The sequence below is a fragment of the Trachinotus anak genome, unplaced genomic scaffold, assembly GCF_046630095.1.
Source record: "Trachinotus anak isolate AG129_WGS33_773 ecotype Australia unplaced genomic scaffold, CSIRO_AGI_Tana_v1 ptg000018l, whole genome shotgun sequence".
Lineage (NCBI taxonomy): Eukaryota > Metazoa > Chordata > Actinopteri > Carangiformes > Carangidae > Trachinotus > Trachinotus anak.
In genome coordinates this window covers 18,442,501-18,455,561 of record NW_027273869.1, presented here as the reverse complement: position 1 = coordinate 18,455,561, position 13,061 = coordinate 18,442,501, and the positions used below count along the sequence as shown (strand labels likewise).

Below are 13,061 nucleotides of genomic sequence, written 5' to 3'. Positions count from 1 at the left end.
TGTTTTCTGCTCCAACTCAACTACATTAAAAAGTACCTAAAACCAAATGAAGGAGAATCTGATCGCTGCCGTCGACACGTTCCAGTCTCTAAACAAAACAACTTCAATTTCACTTCAAAAAGATGAAAGTAAAACCACTGCTTGGGTAGAATATACAATTAATGTCTTCAAACAACAGTCAGGTGCAAATATGAACTTTCCTTCTGCTCATACTGGCCATTTAGAGATCAGCTCCCTCCGTCTTGTGTAAGTGATCGGTGTTCTCCATCACTAGGAGGAACGACCACAGCAAGCTAATCCTGTTTCAGTGTTGGCACCTGACTGTTGTTTTAAAACAGCCCAATCTATCCTGTAAGTGTTGAGTGACAGGAATGTCCCCTCACACCCACCCCCACCCAGGGTCGACCCACACAACCCAACCCTCGGCGTATGGGCCAGACGGGTGCCATGGTTACTTTACTAAAAGGAAATCAAGTAGAAAGCAGCACAGGCCATCATCAGTCAGACAGGCTTCTTCAGACAACAGCAGCTTAATGACACCAACACATTAACAGCTGGACAAACACAATCCTCAGTCAGCTACTACACACACACACACACACACACACACACACACAGTCCAGCCCCGGAGGCAGACACATTAAACCAGCCTGTTTACCCTCTTTGAGTTATTTTCATGGTTTAAAGAAGCACTTAAGGGAACCACTCTGAGGCTGTAAATTGGATCATTTAGTATATTTTTCTGTGATTGATCCAGTTTAACCAAACTGTCCTGATGTTTGCTGATGCTAATGGCTGCCAGGCTTTGCTATAGATTTGCATCTTTTTCACTTAAATGAATGGTGCTTTTGCATGAAGCTTCTGCATCTGCTGATGTGAACACCTACACACAGGTACCTGCATCCTGGGAAGAAAAAACTTCTCTGCAGCACAAAAAAGTGATGTTTTTGATGTTTCTGGAAGTAACAGCATTTTTTTTTTTTTTTTTTTAAAGACAACGAAGACAAAAAACACTGTGAGATGAAAAGGAGCAGATGAGAAGCAGAGAAGCTGCAGATCTGTTTCCTTAGCATCGGCACCATTTTCTGTTTATTACCAACAGGCTGCATGAGCGAGTGTCCTCATTATAATGTAAAGGAAGTGTGAGAAAACACCCCTGCAATGAGAAGATATCAAAGGTGTCTAGAAAAAAAATCAGGAAAAAAGAATCTGGTGGATGATCACGAAGAGGCTCCACATGTAGAGGTGAAGTTAAATACTGAAAAACTGAAAAACCAACCAGATGTACACTAAAAAAAAATAAAGTTGCATTAACAGTTAACAATTATTTTTAGCATTCAATCGTCTGATTATTATTTTCTCAAGTAAATCAAGGATTATTTTTAAAGAACCCAAAGATGTTCCATTTAAAATGAAATAAAACTGAGAAAAACAACAAATGCTCAAATTTTAAGAGACTAGAACCAGCAAAGGTTTTGCATTTTTGCTGCTCAACAAGTGATTCTTAAATATTAAAATAATAACGCTGATGATTAATTGGCTGAGCAATTCAGCCTTAACTGTTTGTCCCAAAACAAGACAGAAATAGGTTAACGCCACGTGTTTCCAGTGCAATACCATTTGTTACATTAATATTTTAAATAGCATCCATATTAAAGCTGCAACAATTAATCAATTAGTCAAGTGGAAGGAAATTAATTAGTAACTCTTTTGATCCGTTAATCGTTTTAGTCATTTTTCAAGCAAAAATGCCAAACATGTCCCTCAGACGTGAACATTTTTCACTGTTTTTGGGGGTTTTATTGAGCAGTAGATGAATCAGTGAATTGCTGATGACGGTAAATAAGCTTCACTTGCAGCCCCACGGATCTGAAAATGTGTGTAGAGGTAATCCCATGCATAACATACAGGAACACGCCATATGTTTACTATAGGTGTGGGCAAATATGGAGAAAATCCTCTGCATTGGTAGTGAACTTATAGATCACAAGATCAACATGTACTGAGGGATTATTGCAAAATCAACTGAGGAACTTAACCGACAGAATTACCCGTAAGAAATGTGTGAAATACCTGACAAACAAAACCACATCATCACATTCAACATTACCATAAAACAACCAGGACAGGTACCTTGTTATAAACAGTTCTGATGGCTGACATATTTATGCCATCGCAGTGCACAGATGATCATGCTGCCTTCCCTCTATCTCACTGAACGCACCACTGTCTTCATATTCATCTCCAGTCCCTGCATGTGCACTTAAAACAAACCAAATACCTGCATCATCTTTGTTCTGAAGGCACGAACTGCTGCACACAAACATGTAAATATGTAAAAGTGGGAACTAACATCCCTGCCAAAGACAATGGGGAACAAATACACACACTCAGGGTTGCAATAAATCACATCAATTCAAATACAAACACAGGCGAACTAATTAGAACCCGACAAACAGTGGAACACACATTTGTGCAGATCTGTGTGTGAATGTCTGTGACTGTGCATTCATGCTCTCGCTGCCATTGACCCCTGACCTCTGACCTTTGAGGACTAGCAGTCCCTTCCTGTTTTTAATCACCACAACATGGTGAAAGCAGAGCAAACTTTTAAGTGGTTTTCCCTCTCTCCGTCTTCACTTGGCCTCGCTGCCAAGTTATGAAGTATAATTTAATTTCAGGCTTTGAGGTCGTTTCTTTTTTTTTCCAACAGTGAAGATGCTTATTTCGGTGTTTCAACACAGCAGCGACTGTAGGTTTGGACCAAAAACAACCACATGGTTCCAATAGAGACAGGACATGATAATAGTGCACACTGTAAAACTACAAAATGCATTAAAAAAAAAAAAAAAGTTAAACAAACAGCATCTGTAAGAGCTTTGCTGGCAGTTTCTAGACTCTCTATGAATAAGGCAAATATAACTGCATGCGTCATATGACTATTTCAGTCCAAGCATAATTGAGTAATCACGCCTGTTAGGTTAGTTTACTTGGCTCAAGATGGAGAATAAGCTCGACACTGGCACATTCAACACCCACCCCACCCCCCCCAAGATCTGCACCAAACTGTGGATCTGGACATCAGAACAACCTGTTGTATCCAAACTCAGACCTTCAAGCTCTGTTTCACACTTAAACGTAAAGTTCTGTCTGTGAAAAGTTATTTTAATCAACAATCAGTCTTTGTAAAACTTTTATATAAATAAATAAAACTAAATATCTTTATAATAATATAAAATTATGATTTTCAAAACAAGTTCCTTGTGTCAAAGTTCATTCACTTAAATGTTGCACTTCAGAACAGTTTTCAGGTACAAATACAAATATTTGCATTTCAGGCCATTTTAAACTTCTACACTACAACATTTGTGAGAGAAATGCTGTACTTTTTACTGCACTGCAATTGTTTGACAACTACATTTAGTAGCTTATAAAGTACGCTGCATTATTACTGCTTCAAGGCCCCACATTTCCACTGAGCAGTTCTCAGTTATGCTGCTGATTAGACCTGCACAGGTTGGAGCTCTGCAGAGCTACACGCTGGGATTCACAGCGCTCTCCATACATTATTAAAAAGATAAAGCTCTAACTTGTGCTTGAAAGCAGGACTTGTATTGGTAACAGTATTTTTACCTCGTAGCGTTGCTGCTTTCACTTGCTCCACTGTTTTGCTTCAGAGACCAGATTCCTTGTCGAACAAAAGTTTTAGTAACTAATTCTGTTGGTTTGTAATTACTGAGAATCACTCCTTTTTAGAAACACAGCCTTGGAGAAAAACACGAGACTGCATCGTCACCATATGATTTGGCTGAACCATCACTCAGCCCTCCTCCTCACACAACTCATTTATACACCATGTCAAATCTGCGACCAATAAGAGGAGCAGGCTGACAAGCAGAACCTGCCAAATTTGTCACACGTCAGCACCGTGAAGTTATTGGATGTGGGTTGTGTGTTTTCCCCGCACTAATTTCACTGTTTACTTATTACTTGAAGGATTATTGGATTCATGAAATCTGACTCTCGAGCTCTCTTTCATTTCACAGCCACGTCAGAGTGACAGAGAGTTCCTCAGCCGCCCGCCTGCATTCCACTCAAACTGGTTTCTGATCGTCTCCCTGTGTAGGCTCCGTTAATGTACAGTTCAACCCTCCCCCTCTCTCTCTCTCTCTCTCTCTCTGGCTGATTAGAGGTTAAGGAGCACAAACATTCCTCTACATCTTATTGGCTCTGTGTTGGGTGGAGCCAAAGTGATAAGGGACAAACAAGCAAGTCACAAATTCAGTAATGTGTTTGTGGCTGCAGATTCAAAGGGCAACAAAGATTATGCTTTGGGTGTCTCCTCCTGAAAAAGAACACACGGCATCGGAAATCGGTTTTAATTTAAAAGATGTGAGTGTATCGATATTCGGTCCCCTGGGTCGATCTAAATGTACCATGAACCGGCCGATGGCCCGATCACAAAGTAATGAATCGGTTTAAGCTGCTGTGCTGCTGAGAGCTCCGTCTGCTCGGTGTCTACAGCTCAGCTTGCGTTATTTGTTCCATCAAAAGTTACCTCTTCTTGCTTTAAGGACCAAGAGAAAGGACACCCAAGTGAGCCTCCAGTGCAGCCTGGTTTTCACCACAACACACGAGTACATTTAATCCCACCAAATCTGGTCTGACTGAGCCTTCAGATCAAAGTAAAGTCCAGTCAGAAAAACAAACAGACAGAAGAGAAAGCCAATATCAAGACGCCCTGAGCTCTGCTACTGAGTGAAAAACACGTCTAGCTGTACCAGGTTATCCAAAAACACCCAGCTGACCTGCTGACCGCCCCAGATCATGAATCTCATATCAACATGATTTAAAAAGAGGTTGTTGCCCTTTGATTTTTTCTTTCTTTCAGCTCCTTCTTTGTATATTATAAAATTGCCTGTCAGCTCTTTTGCTGAATCTGCCCGAAAGACAATCAACGAAATTTCTTTTACCTCCAAGAAATGTTTGTCTAAACTCCCAAGAACCGTGCTCCATTTCCAAGTCAGGAGATAATGTAAAACACTGTGCGCTGTGTCCCTAAGGCTGTTCAATATAAAGCTCAACCGCTCACTAACTAATTTTACACAGCCAGTTCACAAAAGAGGAGATAGTGTACGTATTGTGCTGTGTGCGGAGGCATGTGTTGAGGCTTTCGCTGAAATAGCCTGGCTCCTGGCAAAACATTAAAAAAGGATTTACCAAAGAGCTTTTTCAAAGGGACCTAGAGCTTTTGAACCATCGATTGCTTTGGGAACACATTAGAAGTGCTGTTTCCTGGAAACATTAATTGAACAAGAATTAATTGTCATCACTCTTGTGGACACAGGAAGTCTGAGCCTGCAGTTCGCTGCACGTTTTGAGTTTTAAAAGTCGTCGTTTTCAGCCATATTTCTTGCTTTCATGCCGTGTGTGCATGCAAAAGAGAAGAAACTGTAAAAACAGCAAATGTCTCCAAGATTTACTCCAAAAAAGAAAACTGCACATCCAAACTTCCCCCTGGTGACTGCAGTAAATTAAAACATGACAATGAACTGTTCAAACAGCCTTGAAACTGAAAGCTCGGCTGTTCCGGGTTTTATATTATATTAGCCATAACATCCAACAGCCTGAGTCTACACAGAGCGGCACCACTGTAGCTGCAATGGTTTTATGACTCCAGAGCTCAAGGTGCAGTGTGGAGGCTATTCTAACCCATTAACTGACACCACGGGCAATTACCCTCCCATCATGTACAGCAATGCTTTGACGCAGATGGACAACAACACAGTGTTTTCAGAGATTCATGGCTCCACACATGAGATGGGGGTCAGTGTGTTTTAATGACCTCTGGAGCCAAAGATTTGACTAATACAATCATTCTCTGGCTGCTGCTGTAATGGGTTAAGCACTTCTGATCAATACTGCCGTCAAAAAGCATCTGTTTACTACAGCAGAGCAAATGAATACAGTGCTGGGGATATTACACTGGATGTCTAACTAATGTTGAGTTACAACCCTCAGAGCTCAGAGCTTTAAAATCCTCCCCTAACCTCCCATTATCCTCCCTGGGACTGGTACAGACTTAATGAGGAGAATCAATATCAGATAATGGCTGTGTACAGCTGCTGTAAATGCCAGCACAGGAAGTTAACAGTGGAAGAAGTCAGTCCGGTCTGGAAGACAGTCCCGCAGCCGTGTCACTCGCTCAACAGGATCAGCCCACAAGCTGCGGCTCCAGATGTTCTTCTGAGTCTTGATTAGTCCCAACACATTCCGTCGTCTCCCATATGCACAGACCGCCACGCCAGACTCAGTTTAAAAAATCTTGAAATTCGCGGTTACCTCACCTTTCAGCAAAAACTAGAAATTACACAACGCGTTCAAACCACTGGAGCGAATCATTGTAGCCCAGTCTCCATTTCGGCTTACATACAAAACGTAAAAACAAAAGTTATGTCATCCTAAGTTTTACAATACCCCCGCGCTCCGACTCACCGGTCCCACTGAACACCCCAATCACCTTCCACTACGTCGATAGCAGCTTGTAACATGAATGAAATCAATTCTTAAAGTTTATCTTTAAACAACACGGTACTTGGGGATAGCTTGTATGCCGAATATCCAACACCTACATGCTATATGTAAAACACGACAAATTATTTTACAAGGAGCATGTGTAATTTATTACTACTCAAGAAATCATTAAATTTCCAGTTTCATAAGCGGGGTTCGGTGTGACGTTCTCTAAACAAGAGACTTATCATGGGGCAATGCGTTGATAAGAAATCACGTGTATTTCACAAATCTTAAAAACCCCCCAGCAGCTTTCTTGTAGTGATAGGCTTTGGGGTAAAGTGGGTTTTTGCGAAACTTAGCAAAAATAAATAAATAAATAAATAAAAAAGAGTGAAATCTTCATGACAGTAGAAAGTGCTGCTCACCTCTGGATCTGCCGCTGGCGTCTCTCACTGGCGCAGCCGCCTTTTCTCACTATATTCCCCAAAATACCAAAAGTTGGACAATCAAACTGCTCCTCTGCGTCGCCGGTCCCTCCAAAAGTTCCCAAATGTACATCCTGGTGTGCGGGAACTGGTCCCGACGGGCGAACCGGGGCGAAGCGACGTGCGGCTCAGCTGCGCAGCCGCCGAACTTTACTTCTACAATATTCCCACGACAGTGCGTGGACGCGGCTTCCTCCGTCCTCCCCACGCCCAGGACCCGGTGAGCTACATGCCCGCCCGGCTCAGGTGGAGTTCCTGACTGAGCCAACACACACGCAAACACACATGTAGTGTTTTTCCTGTGGCAGGAGTGTGTGTGTGTGTGAGTGTGTTTTCTGTGCTCAGCTGCAAACAGCGCGACACGCAACAAGACTGGGGAGGATCTGGATGAGCGTTTTTCTTCCTCCTCCTCCTCCTCCTCCTCCTCCTCTTTTCCCTACACTAAACCCCCACCGCCTGCAGGCTCCCACAGGCCGGTCAAGTTAGGCAGAGTTACCCAGGAAAACACCAGAAGTGGCTTTAGTTTTCTTTCAAAATAAAAAGTATGGGGACATTACAAAGCAAGAAGAGCCACAGCAAAATAATGGAGTTAAAACAGGATGAAACAGGATGATGACTAAATAAGGATTTATAGAAAATCAATCTGATTTCTGATCTTTAACTTTAGTTTTTTTTTTCTTTTTTTAAATCAAAAATGCCAAAAAAAAGTTGGTACCAGCTTCTCGAATGTGAATATTTCCCAGTTTTATGTGTTAGTAAACTAAACATGTTGGCTTTTTGACCAATGGCCATAAATAATAATAATTTGAATAATATGAATATGTGAACTTGCCCTTCAGGGAGTAATGATGGGCAGTTTTTATTTGACCCACAGGGGAAAAAAAAGATAAAACACAACTTTACAACAAATCAATACAAATCTTCAAACTAGATTTTGACAGACCAGGGCCTCAGGGTGGAGGAGGGAGAACCTGCCAGTGGTGCACATCCCTCACCATTTTGTGATAAATTTAAATTATGTAAAGGATATGGAGTCGGTCCGAGGCTTTTAAGCAAATTTTAGAGGAGGTGTGAACTCAAAGGCAACAAAGTCAGTCGAGAGAAGTGAACAGATGCATGTTCTCTCTGGGTGGCACAAATTAAAGCAAAGCAAATGCTAAAATATAATAGAAATAAATATAATATATTTATTTAATAAAGAAAACAAAGAAAAAAAAAGATACAATTCTTAATTTTTCAAGTCCAGTTGATGCACACTATTGTCCCACAAAGCAACTGAACTGAGCTGAAAAAAATGTTTGGATTTGATGAGGACACACATGACTTTGATAAATGCACATGCACACACACACAAAAAGAAAATACCGATCCCTGTGATATTGTATTTTTAGACTAATGTGCAAAGTTTTTTTGTCAAAACAAACCAGGCTTCTATTTTTTTTTTATGTTTTATTTTGAAAATTGCAACAGGAAGACGTACACTTCCACCTTTAGGACTTGACGCTGGAAGATAAAACTTGGTCCCACGGGTTTCAATTGAAGGCCGTTAAAGAAAACCAAAAACCTCTTTAAATAATCAGGAAAATAACAGGATTTAATACCAGTGTGATCACCACAAAAACACGTCCTTTAACCAGGGAACAAGCTACTTCAGCGGAAAAGAAAAGACATGCAGGAAACAGAATCCCCTGCAGAAACTGCTGCTTCTTTCTGACAGATGTTGCAGCTTAATCCATATTTAGGCTGAGGCCTACTTTTAAATAGATTAATCTATATACAAAATAATCTATTTATGCTCCCCACAGACATCAATTGGATTTATTTTTCATTTTATCGATACGTTTTTCGTTCTCGTTTCAGTCTTTTAATTTTTTTAGACATTTGAGATCGAAACAATCTGAGTAAACCTTCAGAGAGGTCTGGGAGAGTAGTCGGGCTGTCAAGCCCAGTTAAGCGTGCAGTCGCCCCCGCTGCTAATTCAAGGGCTTGGTGGGGCACAATGGAGGCTTTGTTGTTGGAGAATTTGTCTCAGAAGTAATCCTTGACACTGGACCATTCAGGGGCCTAACCTTTTGTTTCATAAGTCTCCTGAATGTTACAGTAGGCATCAGTGCATTAGAGCAACTTGAAGCAGTGCAAGTCGCCTGGTATGGCTGGAGTGATTTATGTGGAGCGGAATAAGCTGCTGGTGTGTGTGTGTGTGTGTTTTAGAGGAGCTGGATGTCAAGAGGTCAAGTGTCATGGGCAGGGAATAAAGTTTTTTATTTTCATTAGCAAGAGGAAAGTGGAAAATAATAATATATTACTTGCCAAAATTAAGTGTAGGCTTTTATTTTCTACTGTTTCTATTTATTTTTTTATATGGTTGTTAATCTTCTGGATGATTAATATGGTTTATGTTTTACATTCGATTGGATTTATTGATGCACTGCATTAGATTTAAAATGTTGTATAACATTATAGTCATATTTTATAGATTTAATATCTTTTATCATTTTTTTATGTAATCTTCTATTTTTGGCCTTTCCATCGAGGCATGACTTGTCCTCTTTATAACAGCGTCAGACAGCGTTATCCAGCTCTGCTCTGATTGGTCCAGACTGAGAGCAGATTGACTCAGAGTCATGCAGATCACAACCACCTGAACGTGTGTGAGTCAGTGATGAAGGTGCTCGTGTCTGACGGTGGTGATGTGTCTTTGCTGGGAGCTCTCAGTGCAGCGCAGATCTATCGTCTGACATTTCTCTTCAGTTTGTGTTTCGATCCAGCTGCTGCAGAAGTGTTTTTGGATGAGCTGCGCCTTGTTCGTCACAGGCCTCACTAATCACATTCAGACCGGCAAACATTAAAGATGAAGCATGATTCAGACGTTTCACTTTTACTGCAGTTTATCTGTACTGCTCTGTTTTCACAGCTCACACTGGATGGAAACTTAAACCGGATCCTAAAGTGTTGGAAAATATGTCAACAAGCTTCTATGTCTTTGTCTGCATTATTTGATGAATCAGTTTGTTAGGAATTTGCAGGTCCTCCATCCTCCGTCTTGGTCCCAGTCTTGTAGAGGGACCCTGTGTGAAATCTAGCTTTAAGAGCTTACCTGTTCATATTGAACCTAAAGCTGTTGTTTTATGAAATTGCTTTCATGTTTTTCCAGCTTTCAAGTAATTAATACACAAAAGCCCTCAGGCAAAGAAGTAATAATTTACAGCTGCAAACAAGAGTTGCTTTTATTACCAGTAGTTCTTACAGTTATTTACTTTAATGACTAATTAATATTTAGTGTATAAACATTTAAAAAGTAGTGAAAAATGCTCATTATTTTATCCCTGAAGGACAAGTTTACATAAACACTTTTTGTCTGAGATGTAAAGATGTTCACATTTGAGAAAACACACACACCAGTGGATTTTTGTCATATTTGCTGAGATGATTCATCAGTTTGTTGCCAGTTAACTTCCTCTCAGATGACTAATATTCATTAACTACTTATTTCGGCTCTAAAGTACTGTTTGGTTTCCTAGTGCCTGGGGAAGTAATGAAAGTGCCATGTATGGTGGCGGTCAACAAATCTTTGCCCCAGGGCATGCTGGGAGGTTAATCTGACCATGCGTGGTGGTTATTGAAGTTCCAAATGAAGCGATTCAGTGTTTAAAGCTGCAGCCTTTGATCCAGTAATCTTCATTCAACATGTTTTCTTCAAAAAGAGCTTTTTTCCCGACCCTGTTATGAACTAACGTGGAGTTTTACAACCACAGCAGCGCAAAACTTTACCAGTGTTGTTCTGCACAACAACCACAGGACACTTATGGCTAAGGTTCATGGGAGATGTAGTTACGAAGACTAGTTGCACATGAATCCTTGGCTGGTTTTGAATGGAACAAACACACACACACACACACACACAGTCAGGGTGTGAGTGTGTCAGTCATGTTGTACTGATAGACTCATTAAGTGCCTAAATCACTGACTGGCTGACTAGTTAACTCATCAGTCTGGCTGACAAACTGTCTGTCTGTTCATCTCAGTGGGTAATTATCCGTCTTCTGTGTGCGTGTGTGTGCGTGTGTGTACTTGTCATTCTATCCTTGTGAGGACCAGTTTGAGAGTTATAGACCGTAGACAGTGAGAACATTTTTCTGAAAGTGAAGTTGAAATAACTTCAAAGGGCTGTTTGACTTGGTTTTAAGCTCAGGTCACGGTCGAGACCTGTCCGGGGTGTACCCCACCTCTCACCCAATGTCAGCTGCGATTGACTCCACCCCCCCACCCCCACCCCGTGACCTTCAAAGGATAAGTGATATAGCTAATGGATGGATGGTTACAAAGGTTTAGGTTAGGGTCAAGCATTTAGTTGTGATGGATGAGGGGAAGGGGGGAGGGAGTGCATTATGTCAATGAGAGTCCTCACAAAGATAGCAGTACAGGTGTGTGTATGTGTGTGTGTGTGTGTGTGTGTGTGGCAGCCCGTGTATTTGACTTGCTGATCATATGAATGCCTGCTTGACCGGCAGTGTTTCTGGTTTGCGGGGTTGACTGGTCGACTAAGTGAGCTGTTAAACACAGCGCTGGAACGACCAGGCTGTGTGTGTGTGACTTTGTGTGTCTGTGTGTGTTTACACTGTCTCCTCTAACAAAGCAGATGCAAATACTGACACACACTCCTGGGTACACACCCTTTCATGCATTTCAGAGACAACCCGACGCCAGACAATACACATTATGTAGACTTGGGTTGGTACACGGAGACACACATAGTCATACACACCACACTGCCTCTCATGTTCTCTCATGGGGACTTAAACAAAGCTTGTTTGCAGCCTCTGCCCACGTTCAGGCCTACCAACATTATCACCAATCAAAGACAATTCTCACTTTCTACTACACCTGTGCATGGCATCCAGAGATATGGTTAAGGTTAAGGTTAAGCTGGACCACGATTTTAGACTGACCATCAAAGATTTCACTGCAGTTCTCTCAGATCTGTTGACAGGGAGTGTTTCAGTCAGAGAAGACAGAGAATCAAAGTGGACTTTTAAAGGAGAATACAGACAACAGTTGTCAGCAGTTGATATTTTTCAATATTTCTAACCTTGCTAACAGTGTGCCGGTGTTGGTCTCTGCATCATTTTGGTCCAGACTGAAATATCTCAACAACTATTTGATGGATTGCCATGAAATTTTGTATGGATGTTCATGGTTCCCAGTGGACGAACCCTGATTACTTTGATGATCCTCTGACTTTTCCTCTTGTGACACCTGTAGGTCGAAGTTTTCACTTATTCACTGAAATATGTTAACAATTGTTGGACTCATTGGTACAACCTTTGGTACAAGCATTCATGGTTCTCAGAGGTTGAATCATAATGACTTTGGTGATCCTCTGACTTTTCATCTAGTGCCACCTGCCTTGTGTTCATTGCTAATAAAATGTTGGCATGCTAGCACACTGAAATAAGCTAGTTAACATCAACATGTTTATATGAGCTTTTAGCTCAAAGCACAGCCCCACAGGGCTGGACAGACAACCACAATCAATCAAAATGAATAAAGTTTTTTAATGTGATGAACTTTGTTGTTACGACGCACAGTTCAAATGAGAGGGGATGAAACCTTTTTTGAAGCCATTTTTCCATCTGGACTCAGGATGTCTCTTCTCTCAGGACGGAGTCAACTTGGCCAACCTGACAACTGGGGACTAGATGTAGTCAAAGCTGTCACCTTCCACCAGGGACAGGCCAAAATTATTTAGAATAGTGGGCATTCAGGACAGTAAATAGTCATACTATTTAACCCCACAACCTAGTTCTAGAGTTCATGAAATCCAAACTAGACAGCCATTTTGGATTGATGATGACCATAGATTTCACCTCTAGGGCAGATTTAACCAATATTTTACAAACGTCCAATTTCTTGGTTCAGTCAGAGTTATCCAGTTCTGATCCAGGATAGTTACAACTTAACTAGCAGAGAAATTCAGCTGTTTTTAGGGACAAACACTCACTTGTTTTAAAGAATCAAACTGCAACAAGTGAAACTGCAGCTTTGGTGTCAGATTCTTTA

The 13,061-nt window shown here is 41.1% G+C and overlaps 1 protein-coding gene across 5 annotated transcripts in view; it reads right to left on the bottom strand.

Annotated features, from left to right (window-relative positions):
• plxnb2a.1 (plexin b2a, tandem duplicate 1) overlaps window positions 1-7,459 on the bottom strand; it is a 166,554-nt gene extending 159,095 nt beyond the window's left edge. For 3 of the 5 annotated variants that reach the window (XM_071502764.1, XM_071502762.1, XM_071502767.1), the window contains exon 1: window positions 6,942-7,458. The gene's annotated coding sequence lies outside the window, so the exon portion shown is untranslated. Of the gene's footprint in view, window positions 1-6,941 lie in introns of all 5 variants that reach the window. The other 2 variants (XM_071502766.1, XM_071502765.1) reach the window with 1 other exon arrangement.
• Between the last annotated feature and the right edge of the window lie 5,602 nt (window positions 7,460-13,061).